Below are 12959 nucleotides of genomic sequence, written 5' to 3' on the forward strand. Positions count from 1 at the left end.
ATAGGGTTTCCCTCTGTATAACTGGTGGGTTCAGGTTTTTTTTTCTTTTATGGTTCAAGTTAGATTTGATTCCTCTTTTATGTATTTATAGATATGAGCATGGAAATAATTCATTCCTATAAATACATCTGTGTGAAGGGAAGAAAGTTTTTCTGTTTTATTTTAAAATTTTAGTTTTTAAAATTTTGAAATTTAATTTTATTTATTATTTTATACAGCAGGTTATTATTAGTTATGTATTTTATGCATATACATGTATACAGGTCAATCCCAATCTCCCAACTCATCCCACCACCAGCACCCCATGGCTTCCCACACTTGGTGTCCATACGTTTGTTCTCTACCTCTGTGTCTCTATTTCTTCCCTGCAAACCAGTTCATCTGTACCATTTTTTAGGTTCCACATATATGCATTAATATACAATATTTGTTTTCCTCTTTCTGACTTACTTCATTCTGTATGACAGTCTCTAGATCCATCGATGTCTCTACAAATGACCCAGTTTCATTCCTTTTTACGGCTGAGTAAAATTCTATTTTATATATGTACCACATCTTTATCCATTCATCTGTCTGTGGGCATTTAGGTTGCTTGCATTACCTGGCTATTGTAAATAGTGCTGCAATGAACATTGTGGTGAATGTGCCTTTTTGATTTATGGTTTTCTCTGGGTATATGCCCAGAAGTGGGATTGCTGGATCAGATGGTAATTCTATTTCTAGTTTTTTTAAGGAAACTCCATACTGTTCTCCATAGTGACTGTATCAATTTACATCCCCACCAATAGTGGAAGAGGGCTCCTTTTGTCCACACCCTCCCCAGAATTTGTTGTTTGTAGAGTTTCTGATGATGCCGATTCTAACAGGTGTGAGGTGATACCTCATTGTAGTTTTGATTTGCATTTCTCTAATATTAGTGCTGTTGAGCAGCTTTTCATGTGCGTCTTGGCCATCTCTGTGTCTTCTTTGAAGAAACGTCTCTTTAGATCTTCTGCCCATTTTTGTATTGGGTTGTTTGTTTTTTTAATATTAAGCTGCATGAGCTGTTTATATATATATTGGAGATTAAACCTTTGTCCATTGATTCATTTGCAACGATTTTCGCCCATTCTGAGGGATGCCTTTTTCCATTCCCGTTTTTTTAACAAAAAAGGAAAGAAAGAAAAAGAAGCAGAACACTAATGTGCGTAAAATATGCCTTTTGAAATGGTCCTTTTGAAATATGGACGTCCTTTGAATTTTTTGGTCGATATGTGACCCCAGGATTTGTTTTCAGGGCAGGTGTCATTTACAGGCCTGCAATGATTTTGAATATCAACTGACCATTAGCGCTGGGATTAAAGCTGCTGTTGCGTGAAATGGCCACGAGGTGGCAGCAGTTCTCCCTTACCAAATCTGGTTAGTAGAGCAAGAGAGCCTCAATGGAAGTCGTGTTCTAGATTGGAATTTAGAATGGAATGTGCCAGGAGAAAGCCCCTCAAGTTTGTCTCACTACTTCTTGTTCGTGTTTTTAATTTTTTTTTTTATTTTCTATTACAGCAAGTTTGATTACAATGTTTGGCTTGTTGTAGGTGTGGAAGATGTGGTTCTTTTACACATATACAGATGTCTGTTCTTCCTGGGATACTTTTCCCATGTACGTTAGGACAGAATGTTGAGTCGTCTTCTCTTGGTATCCGTAGGTCTTTGGTGATTATATATGTCACCTGTGTTTGATTATATCTGTTAACCCCGATATCATAATGAAACCAATCCTCACACCTTTCCATTGGTGAACCATAAGTTTGTTTAATGAATCTGTGATTGCCCTTCTCCGTGGAAATATCTGCCCTGGTATCCATTTTTAGGTAACACCTATAAGTGATATGATACGATATGTGTCTTTCACTTTCTGACTTACTCCAAGTCACGTGATTACCTCTAGACTCATCTACGGGGCTGCAACTGGCATTGTGTCCTTTTTTTCCTTGGCTTCTATTCTGCCTTAGCGAGGTCCATTTTCAACAATGTGATTCCCTGAGGGTTGTGGATTAGCTGATCTGGGCAGCCTTACCCTGCCGGCCGGCCCTCCCCAGGTGTGCGTGTTTGAGGTCAATATAAACAGCGCTCCAGGCAGCAATAGCCCCTGAATTTGTGCCTGACTCCATATTCTCTGCCCCGTCAGCAGTCTCGGGGCTGTGCTGGTGGGAGGGAGTGAGGGGCCAAGGCTTTGTTGGTTGCCCGGTGTGAGTGGGGCTCTGCTGGCCTTTCTGCAGGAGTTGCCAGGCTGCCACCTGTAAAGAAGAGGATGTGTCACCCATACCTTCCGATGGAATTTCTCTCCGGACAGAGGTGAGGAAGGAAAAAAGCAGTGGGGGCCGGGACAGGAGGGGTATCTCAGGCAGGGCGATAGAAAGCTTCCAGAAGAGCGCCCGGGGCCAGGACCATCCTGGCTGGCCTGCAGGCACCAAGTTGGCCTGCGTGCTGTCGCTGGTGTGGCTCCACGGCCCTTCCTCTAGGCTTTCAAGCCCTTGTACATATTCAGGTGTTTTACCTGGGAAGGGTGGGAACAGTTCAGCAGCAGCTGGCCTGGGGCTCAGCTCACGTTTACTCACAGATGCCTCAGCACGGTCCCCCAGCTTTGCAATGAGGACGCTCCTTGCATGGGGGGTGGGTTGCTGGCTGTATGGGAGGTGATTCCCCACCCCCGACCAATTTCAGAATTGTTTACGGCTGGAGCAAGTGCCCTGATAGGGTTTCCCTCTGTATAACTGGTGGGTTCAGGTTTTTTTTTCTTTTATGGTTCAAGTTAGATTTGATTCCTCTTTTATGTATTTATAGATATAAGCATGGAAATAATTCATTCCTATAAATACATCTGTGTGAAGGGAAGAACGTTTTTCTGTTTTATTTTAAAATTTTAGTTTTTAAAATTTTGAAATTTAATTTTATTTATTATTTTATACAGCAGGTTATTATTAGTTATGTATTTTATGCATATACATGTATACAGGTCAATCCCAATCTCCCAACTCATCCCACCACCAGCACCCCATGGCTTCCCACACTTGGTGTCCATACGTTTGTTCTCTACCTCTGTGTCTCTATTTCTTCCCTGCAAACCAGTTCATCTGTACCATTTTTTAGGTTCCACATATATGCATTAATATACAATATTTGTTTTCCTCTTTCTGACTTACTTCATTCTGTATGACAGTCTCTAGATCCATCGATGTCTCTACAAATGACCCAGTTTCATTCCTTTTTACGGCTGAGTAAAATTCTATTTTATATATGTACCACATCTTTATCCATTCATCTGTCTGTGGGCATTTAGGTTGCTTGCATTACCTGGCTATTGTAAATAGTGCTGCAATGAACATTGTGGTGAATGTGCCTTTTTGATTTATGGTTTTCTCTGGGTATATGCCCAGAAGTGGGATTGCTGGATCAGATGGTAATTCTATTTCTAGTTTTTTTAAGGAAACTCCATACTGTTCTCCATAGTGACTGTATCAATTTACATCCCCACCAATAGTGGAAGAGGGCTCCTTTTGTCCACACCCTCCCCAGAATTTGTTGTTTGTAGAGTTTCTGATGATGCCGATTCTAACAGGTGTGAGGTGATACCTCATTGTAGTTTTGATTTGCATTTCTCTAATATTAGTGCTGTTGAGCAGCTTTTCATGTGCGTCTTGGCCATCTCTGTGTCTTCTTTGAAGAAACGTCTCTTTAGATCTTCTGCCCATTTTTGTATTGGGTTGTTTGTTTTTTTAATATTAAGCTGCATGAGCTGTTTATATATATATTGGAGATTAAACCTTTGTCCATTGATTCATTTGCAACGATTTTCGCCCATTCTGAGGGATGCCTTTTTCCATTCCCGTTTTTTTAACAAAAAAGGAAAGAAAGAAAAAGAAGCAGAACACTAATGTGCGTAAAATATGCCTTTTGAAATGGTCCTTTTGAAATATGGACGTCCTTTGAATTTTTTGGTCGATATGTGACCCCAGGATTTGTTTTCAGGGCAGGTGTCATTTACAGGCCTGCAATGATTTTGAATATCAACTGACCATTAGCGCTGGGATTAAAGCTGCTGTTGCGTGAAATGGCCACGAGGTGGCAGCAGTTCTCCCTTACCAAATCTGGTTAGTAGAGCAACAGAGCCTCAATGGAAGTCGTGTTCTAGATTGGAATTTAGAATGGAATGTGCCAGGAGAAAGCCCCTCAAGTTTGTCTCACTACTTCTTGTTCGTGTTTTTAATTTTTTTTTTTATTTTCTATTACAGCAAGTTTGATTACAATGTTTGGCTTGTTGTAGGTGTGGAAGATGTGGTTCTTTTACACATATACAGATGTCTGTTCTTCCTGGGATACTTTTCCCATGTACGTTAGGACAGAATGTTGAGTCGTCTTCTCTTGGTATCCGTAGGTCTTTGGTGATTATATATGTCACCTGTGTTTGATTATATCTGTTAACCCCGATATCATAATGAAACCAATCCTCACACCTTTCCATTGGTGAACCATAAGTTTGTTTAATGAATCTGTGATTGCCCTTCTCCGTGGAAATATCTGCCCTGGTATCCATTTTTAGGTAACACCTATAAGTGATATGATACGATATGTGTCTTTCACTTTCTGACTTACTCCAAGTCACGTGATTACCTCTAGACTCATCTACGGGGCTGCAACTGGCATTGTGTCCTTTTTTTCCTTGGCTTCTATTCTGCCTTAGCGAGGTCCATTTTCAACAATGTGATTCCCTGAGGGTTGTGGATTAGCTGATCTGGGCAGCCTTACCCTGCCGGCCGGCCCTCCCCAGGTGTGCGTGTTTGAGGTCAATATAAACAGCGCTCCAGGCAGCAATAGCCCCTGAAGTTGTGCCTGACTCCATATTCTCTGCCCCGTCAGCAGTCTCGGGGCTGTGCTGGTGGGAGGGAGTGAGGGGCCAAGGCTTTGTTGGTTGCCCGGTGTGAGTGGGGCTCTGCTGGCCTTTCTGCAGGAGTTGCCAGGCTGCCACCTGTAAAGAAGAGGATGTGTCACCCATACCTTCCGATGGAATTTCTCTCCGGACAGAGGTGAGGAAGGAAAAAAGCAGTGGGGGCCGGGACAGGAAGGGTATCTCAGGCAGGGCGATAGAAGGCTTCCAGAAGAGCGCCCGGGGCCAGGACCATCCTGGCTGGCCTGCAGGCACCAAGTTGGCCTGCGTGCTGTCGCTGGTGTGGCTCCACGGCCCTTCCTCTAGGCTTTCAAGCCCTTGTACATATTCAGGTGTTTTACCTGGGAAGGGTGGCAACAGTTCAGCAGCAGCTGGCCTGGGGCTCAGCTCACGTTTACTCACAGATGCCTCAGCACAGTCCCCCAGCTTTGCAATGAGGACGCTCCTTGCATGGGGGGTGGGTTGCTGGCTGTATGGGAGGTGATTCCCCACCTCTGACCAATTTCAGAATTGTTTACCGCTGGAGCAAGTGCCCTGATAGGGTTTCCCTCTGTATAACTGGTGTGTTCAGGTTTTTTTTTTCTTTTATGGTTCAAGTTAGATTTGATTCCTCTTTTATGTATTTATAGATATGAGCATGGAAATAATTCATTCCTATAAATACATCTGTGTGAAGGGAAGAACGTTTTTCTGTTTTATTTTAAAATTTTATTTTTTAAAATTTTGAAATTTAATTTTATTTATTTTTTTATACAGCAGGTTATTATTAGTTATGTATTTTATGCATATACATGTATACAGGTCAATCCCAATCTCCCAACTCATCCCACCACCACCACCCCATGGCTTCCAACACTTGGTGTCCATACGTTTGTTCTCTACCTCTGTGTCTCTATTTCTTCCCTGCAAACCAGTTCATCTGTACCATTTTTTAGGTTCCACATATATGCATTAATATACAATATTTGTTTTCCTCTTTCTGACTTACTTCATTCTGTATGACAGTCTCTAGATCCATCGATGTCTCTACAAATGACCCAGTTTCATTCCTTTTTATGGCTGAGTAAAATTCCATTTTATATATGTACCACATCTTTATCCATTCATCTGTCTGTGGGCATTTAGGTTGCTTGCATTACCTGGCTATTGTAAATAGTGCTGCAATGAACATTGTGGTGAATGTGCCTTTTTGATTTATGGTTTTCTCTGGGTATATGCCCAGAAGTGGGATTGCTGGATCAGATGGTAATTCTATTTCTAGTTTTTTTAAGGAAACTCCATACTGTTCTCCATAGTGACTGTATCAATTTACATCCCCACCAATAGTGGAAGAGGGCTCCTTTTGTCCACACCCTCCCAGGAATTTGTTGTTTGTAGAGTTTCTGATGATGCCGATTCTAACAGGTGTGAGGTGATACCTCATTGTAGTTTTGATTTGCATTTCTCTAATATTAGTGCTGTTGAGCAGCTTTTCATGTGCGTCTTGGCCATCTCTGTGTCTTCTTTGAAGAAACGTCTCTTTAGATCTTCTGCCCATTTTTGTATTGGGATGTTTGTTTTTTTAATATTAAGCTGCATGAGCTGTTTATATATATATATTGGAGATTAAACCTTTGTCCATTGATTCATTTGCAACGATTTTCGCCCATTCTGTGGGATGCCTTTTTCCATTCCCGTTTTTTTAACAAAAAAGGAAAGAAAGAAAAAGAAGCAGAACACTAATGTGCGTAAAATATGCCTTTTGAAATGGTCGTCTTGAAATATGGACGTCCTTTGAATTTTTTGGTCGATATGTGACCCCAGGATTTGTTTTCAGGGCAGGTGTCATTTACAGGCCTGCAATGATTTTGAATATCACCTGACCATTAGCACTGGGATTAAAGCTGCTGTTACGTGAAACGGCCACAAGGTGGCAGCAGTTCTCCCTTACCAAATCTGGTTAGTAGAGCAACAGAGCCTCAATGGAAGTCCTGTTCTAGATTGGAATTTAGAATGGAATGTGCCAGGAGAAAGCCCCTCAAGTTTGTCTCACTACTTCTTGTTCGGGTTTTTAAGTTTTTTTTTTTTATTTTCTATTACAGCAAGTTTGATTACAATGTTTGGCTTGTTGTAGGTGTGGAAGATGTGGTTCTTTTACACATATACAGATGTCTGTTCTTCCTGGGATCCTTTTCCCATGTACGTTAGGACAGAATGTTGAGTAGTCTTCTCTTGGTATTCTGTAGGTCTTTGGTGATTATATATGTCACCTGTGTTTGATTATATCTGTTAACCCCGATATCATAATGAAACCAATCCTCACACCTTTCCATTGGTGAACCATAAGTTTGTTTAATGAATCTGTGATTGCCCTTCTCCGTGGAAATATCTGCCCTGGTATCCATTTTTAGGTAACACCTATAAGTGATATGATACGATATGTGTCTTTCACTTTCTGACTTACTCCAAGTCACGTGATTACCTCTAGACTCATCTACGGGGCTGCAACTGGCATTGTGTCCTTTTTTTCCTTGGCTTCTATTCTGCCTTAGCGAGGTCCATTTTCAACAATGTGATTCCCTGAGGGTTGTGGATTAGCTGATCTGGGCAGCCTTACCCTGCCGGCCGGCCCTCCCCAGGTGTGCGTGTTTGAGGTCAATATAAACAGCGCTCCAGGCAGCAATAGCCCCTGAAGTTGTGCCTGACTCCATATTCTCTGCCCCGTCAGCAGTCTCGGGGCTGTGCTGGTGGGAGGGAGTGAGGGGCCAAGGCTTTGTTGGTTGCCCGGTGTGAGTGGGGCTCTGCTGGCCTTTCTGCAGGAGTTGCCAGGCTGCCACCTGTAAAGAAGAGGATGTGTCACCCATACCTTCCGATGGAATTTCTCTCCGGACAGAGGTGAGGAAGGAAAAAAGCAATGGGGGCCGGGACAGAAAGGGTATCTCAGGCAGGGCGATAGAAGGCTTCCAGAAGAGCGCCCGGTGCCAGGACCATCCTGGCTGGCCTGCAGGCACCAAGTTGGCCTGCGTGCTGTCGCTGGTGTGGCTCCACGGCCCTTCCTCTAGGCTTTCAAGCCCTTGTACATATTCAGGTGTTTTACCTGGGAAGGGTGGCAACAGTTCAGCAGCAGCTGGCCTGGGGCTCAGCTCACGTTTACTCACAGATGCCTCAGCACGGTCCCCCAGCTTTGCAATGAGGACGCTCCTTGCATGGGGGGTGGGTTGCTGGCTGTATGGGAGGTGATTCCCCACCTCTGACCAATTTCAGAATTGTTTACCGCTGGAGCAAGTGCCCTGATAGGGTTTCCCTCTGTATAACTGGTGGGTTCAGGTTTTTTTTTCTTTTATGGTTCAAGTTAGATTTGATTCCTCTTTTATGTATTTATAGATATAAGCATGGAAATAATTCATTCCTATAAATACATCTGTGTGAAGGGAAGAACGTTTTTCTGTTTTATTTTAAAATTTTAGTTTTTAAAATTTTGAAATTTAATTTTATTTATTATTTTATACAGCAGGTTATTATTAGTTATGTATTTTATGCATATACATGTATACAGGTCAATCCCAATCTCCCAACTAATCCCACCACCAGCACCCCATGGCTTCCCACACTTGGTGTCCATACGTTTGTTCTCTACCTCTGTGTCTCTATTTCTTCCCTGCAAACCAGTTCATCTGTACCATTTTTTAGGTTCCACATATATGCATTAATATACAATATTTGTTTTCCTCTTTCTGACTTACTTCATTCTGTATGACAGTCTCTAGATCCATCGATGTCTCTACAAATGACCCAGTTTCATTCCTTTTTACGGCTGAGTAAAATTCTATTTTATATATGTACCACATCTTTATCCATTCATCTGTCTGTGGGCATTTAGGTTGCTTGCATTACCTGGCTATTGTAAATAGTGCTGCAATGAACATTGTGGTGAATGTGCCTTTTTGATTTATGGTTTTCTCTGGGTATATGCCCAGAAGAGGGATTGCTGGATCAGATGGTAATTCTATTTCTGGTTTTTTTAAGGAAACTCCATACTGTTCTCCATAGTGACTGTATCAATTTACATCCCCACCAATAGTGGAAGAGGGCTCCTTTTGTCCACACCCTCCCCAGAATTTGTTGTTTGTAGAGTTTCTGATGATGCCGATTCTAACAGGTGTGAGGTGATACCTCATTGTAGTTTTGATTTGCATTTCTCTAATATTAGTGCTGTTGAGCAGCTTTTCATGTGCGTCTTGGCCATCTCTGTGTCTTCTTTGAAGAAACGTCTCTTTAGATCTTCTGCCCATTTTTGTATTGGGTTGTTTGTTTTTTTAATATTAAGCTGCATGAGCTGTTTATATATATATTGGAGATTAAACCTTTGTCCATTGATTCATTTGCAACGATTTTCGCCCATTCTGAGGGATGCCTTTTTCCATTCCCGTTTTTTTAACAAAAAAGGGAAGAAAGAAAAAGAAGCAGAACACTAATGTGCGTAAAATATGCCTTTTGAAATGGTCGTCTTGAAATATGGACGTCCTTTGAATTTTTTGGTCGATATGTGACCCCAGGATTTGTTTTCAGGGCAGGTGTCATTTACAGGCCTGCAATGATTTTGAATATCAACTGACCATTAGCGCTGGGATTAAAGCTGCTGTTGCGTGAAATGGCCACGAGGTGGCAGCAGTTCTCCCTTACCAAATCTGGTTAGTAGAGCAACAGAGCCTCAATGGAAGTCGTGTTCTAGATTGGAATTTAGAATGGAATGTGCCAGGAGAAAGCCCCTCAAGTTTGTCTCACTACTTCTTGTTCGTGTTTTTAATTTTTTTTTTTATTTTCTATTACAGCAAGTTTGATTACAATGTTTGGCTTGTTGTAGGTGTGGAAGATGTGGTTCTTTTACACATATACAGATGTCTGTTCTTCCTGGGATACTTTTCCCATGTACGTTAGGACAGAATGTTGAGTCGTCTTCTCTTGGTATTCCGTAGGTCTTTGGTGATTATATATGTCACCTGTGTTTGATTATATCTGTTAACCCCGATATCATAATGAAACCAATCCTCACACCTTTCCATTGGTGAACCATAAGTTTGTTTAATGAATCTGTGATTGCCCTTCTCCGTGGAAATATCTGCCCTGGTATCCATTTTTAGGTAACACCTATAAGTGATATGATACGATATGTGTCTTTCACTTTCTGACTTACTCCAAGTCACGTGATTACCTCTAGACTCATCTACGGGGCTGCAACTGGCATTGTGTCCTTTTTTTCCTTGGCTTCTATTCTGCCTTAGCGAGGTCCATTTTCAACAATGTGATTCCCTGAGGGTTGTGGATTAGCTGATCTGGGCAGCCTTACCCTGCCGGCCGGCCCTCCCCAGGTGTGCGTGTTTGAGGTCAATATAAACAGCGCTCCAGGCAGCAATAGCCCCTGAAGTTGTGCCTGACTCCATATTCTCTGCCCCATCAGCAGTCTCGGGGCTGTGCTGGTGGGAGGGAGTGAGGGGCCAAGGCTTTGTTGGTTGCCCGGTGTGAGTGGGGCTCTGCTGGCCTTTCTGCAGGAGTTGCCAGGCTGCCACCTGTAAAGAAGAGGATGTGTCACCCATACCTTCCGATGGAATTTCTCTCCGGACAGAGGTGAGGAAGGAAAAAAGCAGTGGGGGCCGGGACAGGAAGGGTATCTCAGGCAGGGCGATAGAAGGCTTCCAGAAGAGCGCCCGGGGCCAGGACCATCCTGGCTGGCCTGCAGGCACCAAGTTGGCCTGCGTGCTGTCGCTGGTGTGGCTCCACGGCCCTTCCTCTAGGCTTTCAAGCCCTTGTACATATTCAGGTGTTTTACCTGGGAAGGGTGGGAACAGTTCAGCAGCAGCTGGCCTGGGGCTCAGCTCACGTTTACTCACAGATGCCTCAGCACGGTCCCCCAGCTTTGCAATGAGGACGCTCCTTGCATGGGGGGTGGGTTGCTGGCTGTATGGGAGGTGATTCCCCACCTCTGACCAATTTCAGAATTGTTTACCGCTGGAGCAAGTGCCCTGATAGGGTTTCCCTCTGTATAACTGGTGGGTTCAGGTTTTTTTTTCTTTTATGGTTCAAGTTAGATTTGATTCCTCTTTTATGTATTTATAGATATGAGCATGGAAATAATTCATTCCTATAAATACATCTGTGTGAAGGGAAGAACGTTTTTCTGTTTTATTTTAAAATTTTATTTTTTTAAATTTTGAAATTTAATTTTATTTATTTTTTTATACAGCAGGTTATTATTAGTTATGTATTTTATGCATATACATGTATACAGGTCAATCCCAATCTCCCAACTCATCCCACCACCAGCACCCCATGGCTTCCCACACTTGGTGTCCATACGTTTGTTCTCTACCTCTGTGTCTCTATTTCTTCCCTGCAAACCAGTTCATCTGTACCATTTTTTAGGTTCCACATATATGCATTAATATACAATATTTGTTTTCCTCTTTCTGACTTACTTCATTCTGTATGACAGTCTCTAGATCCATCGATGTCTCTACAAATGACCCAGTTTCATTCCTTTTTATGGCTGAGTAAAATTCCATTTTATATATGTACCACATCTTTATCCATTCATCTGTCTGTGGGCATTTAGGTTGCTTGCATTACCTGGCTATTGTAAATAGTGTTGCAATGAACATTGTGGTGAATGTGCCTTTTTGATTTATGGTTTTCTCTGGGTATATGCCCAGAAGTGGGATTGCTGGATCAGATGGTAATTCTATTTCTAGTTTTTTTAAGGAAACTCCATACTGTTCTCCATAGTGACTGTATCAATTTACATCCCCACCAATAGTGGAAGAGGGCTCCTTTTGTCCACACCCTCCCCAGAATTTGTTGTTTGTAGAGTTTCTGATGATGCCGATTCTAACAGGTGTGAGGTGATACCTCATTGTAGTTTTGATTTGCATTTCTCTAATATTAGTGCTGTTGAGCAGCTTTTCATGTGCGTCTTGGCCATCTCTGTGTCTTCTTTGAAGAAACGTCTCTTTAGATCTTCTGCCCATTTTTGTATTGGGTTGTTTGTTTTTTTAATATTAAGCTGCATGAGCTGTTTATATATATATTGGAGATTAAACCTTTGTCCATTGATTCATTTGCAACGATTTTCGCCCATTCTGAGGGATGCCTTTTTCCATTCCCGTTTTTTTAACAAAAAAGGAAAGAAAGAAAAAGAAGCAGAACACTAATGTGCGTAAAATATGCCTTTTGAAATGGTCGTCTTGAAATATGGACGTCCTTTGAATTTTTTGGTCGATATGTGACCCCAGGATTTGTTTTCAGGGCAGGTGTCATTTACAGGCCTGCAATGATTTTGAATATCAACTGACCATTAGCACTGGGATTAAAGCTGCTGTTGCGTGAAACGGCCACAAGGTGGCAGCAGTTCTCCCTTACCAAATCTGGTTAGTAGAGCAACAGAGCCTCAATGGAAGTCCTGTTCTAGATTGGAATTTAGAATGGAATGTGCCAGGAGAAAGCCCCTCAAGTTTGTCTCACTACTTCTTGTTCGGGTTTTTAAGTTTTTTTTTTTATTTTCTATTACAGCAAGTTTGATTACAATGTTTGGCTTGTTGTAGGTGTGGAAGATGTGGTTATTTTACACATATACAGATGTCTGTTCTTCCTGGGATCCTTTTCCCATGTACGTTAGGACAGAATGTTGAGTAGTCTTCTCTTGGTATTCCGTAGGTCTTTGGTGATTATATATGTCACCTGTGTTTGATTATATCTGTTAACCCCGATATCATAATGAAACCAATCCTCACACCTTTCCATTGGTGAACCATAAGTTTGTTTAATGAATCTGTGATTGCCCTTCTCCGTGGAAATATCTGCCCTGGTATCCATTTTTAGGTAACACCTATAAGTGATATGATACGATATGTGTCTTTCACTTTCTGACTTACTCCAAGTCACGTGATTACCTCTAGACTCATCTACGGGGCTGCAACTGGCATTGTGTCCTTTTTTTCCTTGGCTTCTATTCTGCCTTAGCGAGGTCCATTTTCAACAATGTGATTCCCTGAGGGTTGTGGATTAG

The sequence above is a fragment of the Mesoplodon densirostris genome, unplaced genomic scaffold (assembly GCF_025265405.1).
Source record: "Mesoplodon densirostris isolate mMesDen1 unplaced genomic scaffold, mMesDen1 primary haplotype scaffold_46, whole genome shotgun sequence".
NCBI classification, from domain to species: Eukaryota; Metazoa; Chordata; class Mammalia; order Artiodactyla; family Ziphiidae; genus Mesoplodon; species Mesoplodon densirostris.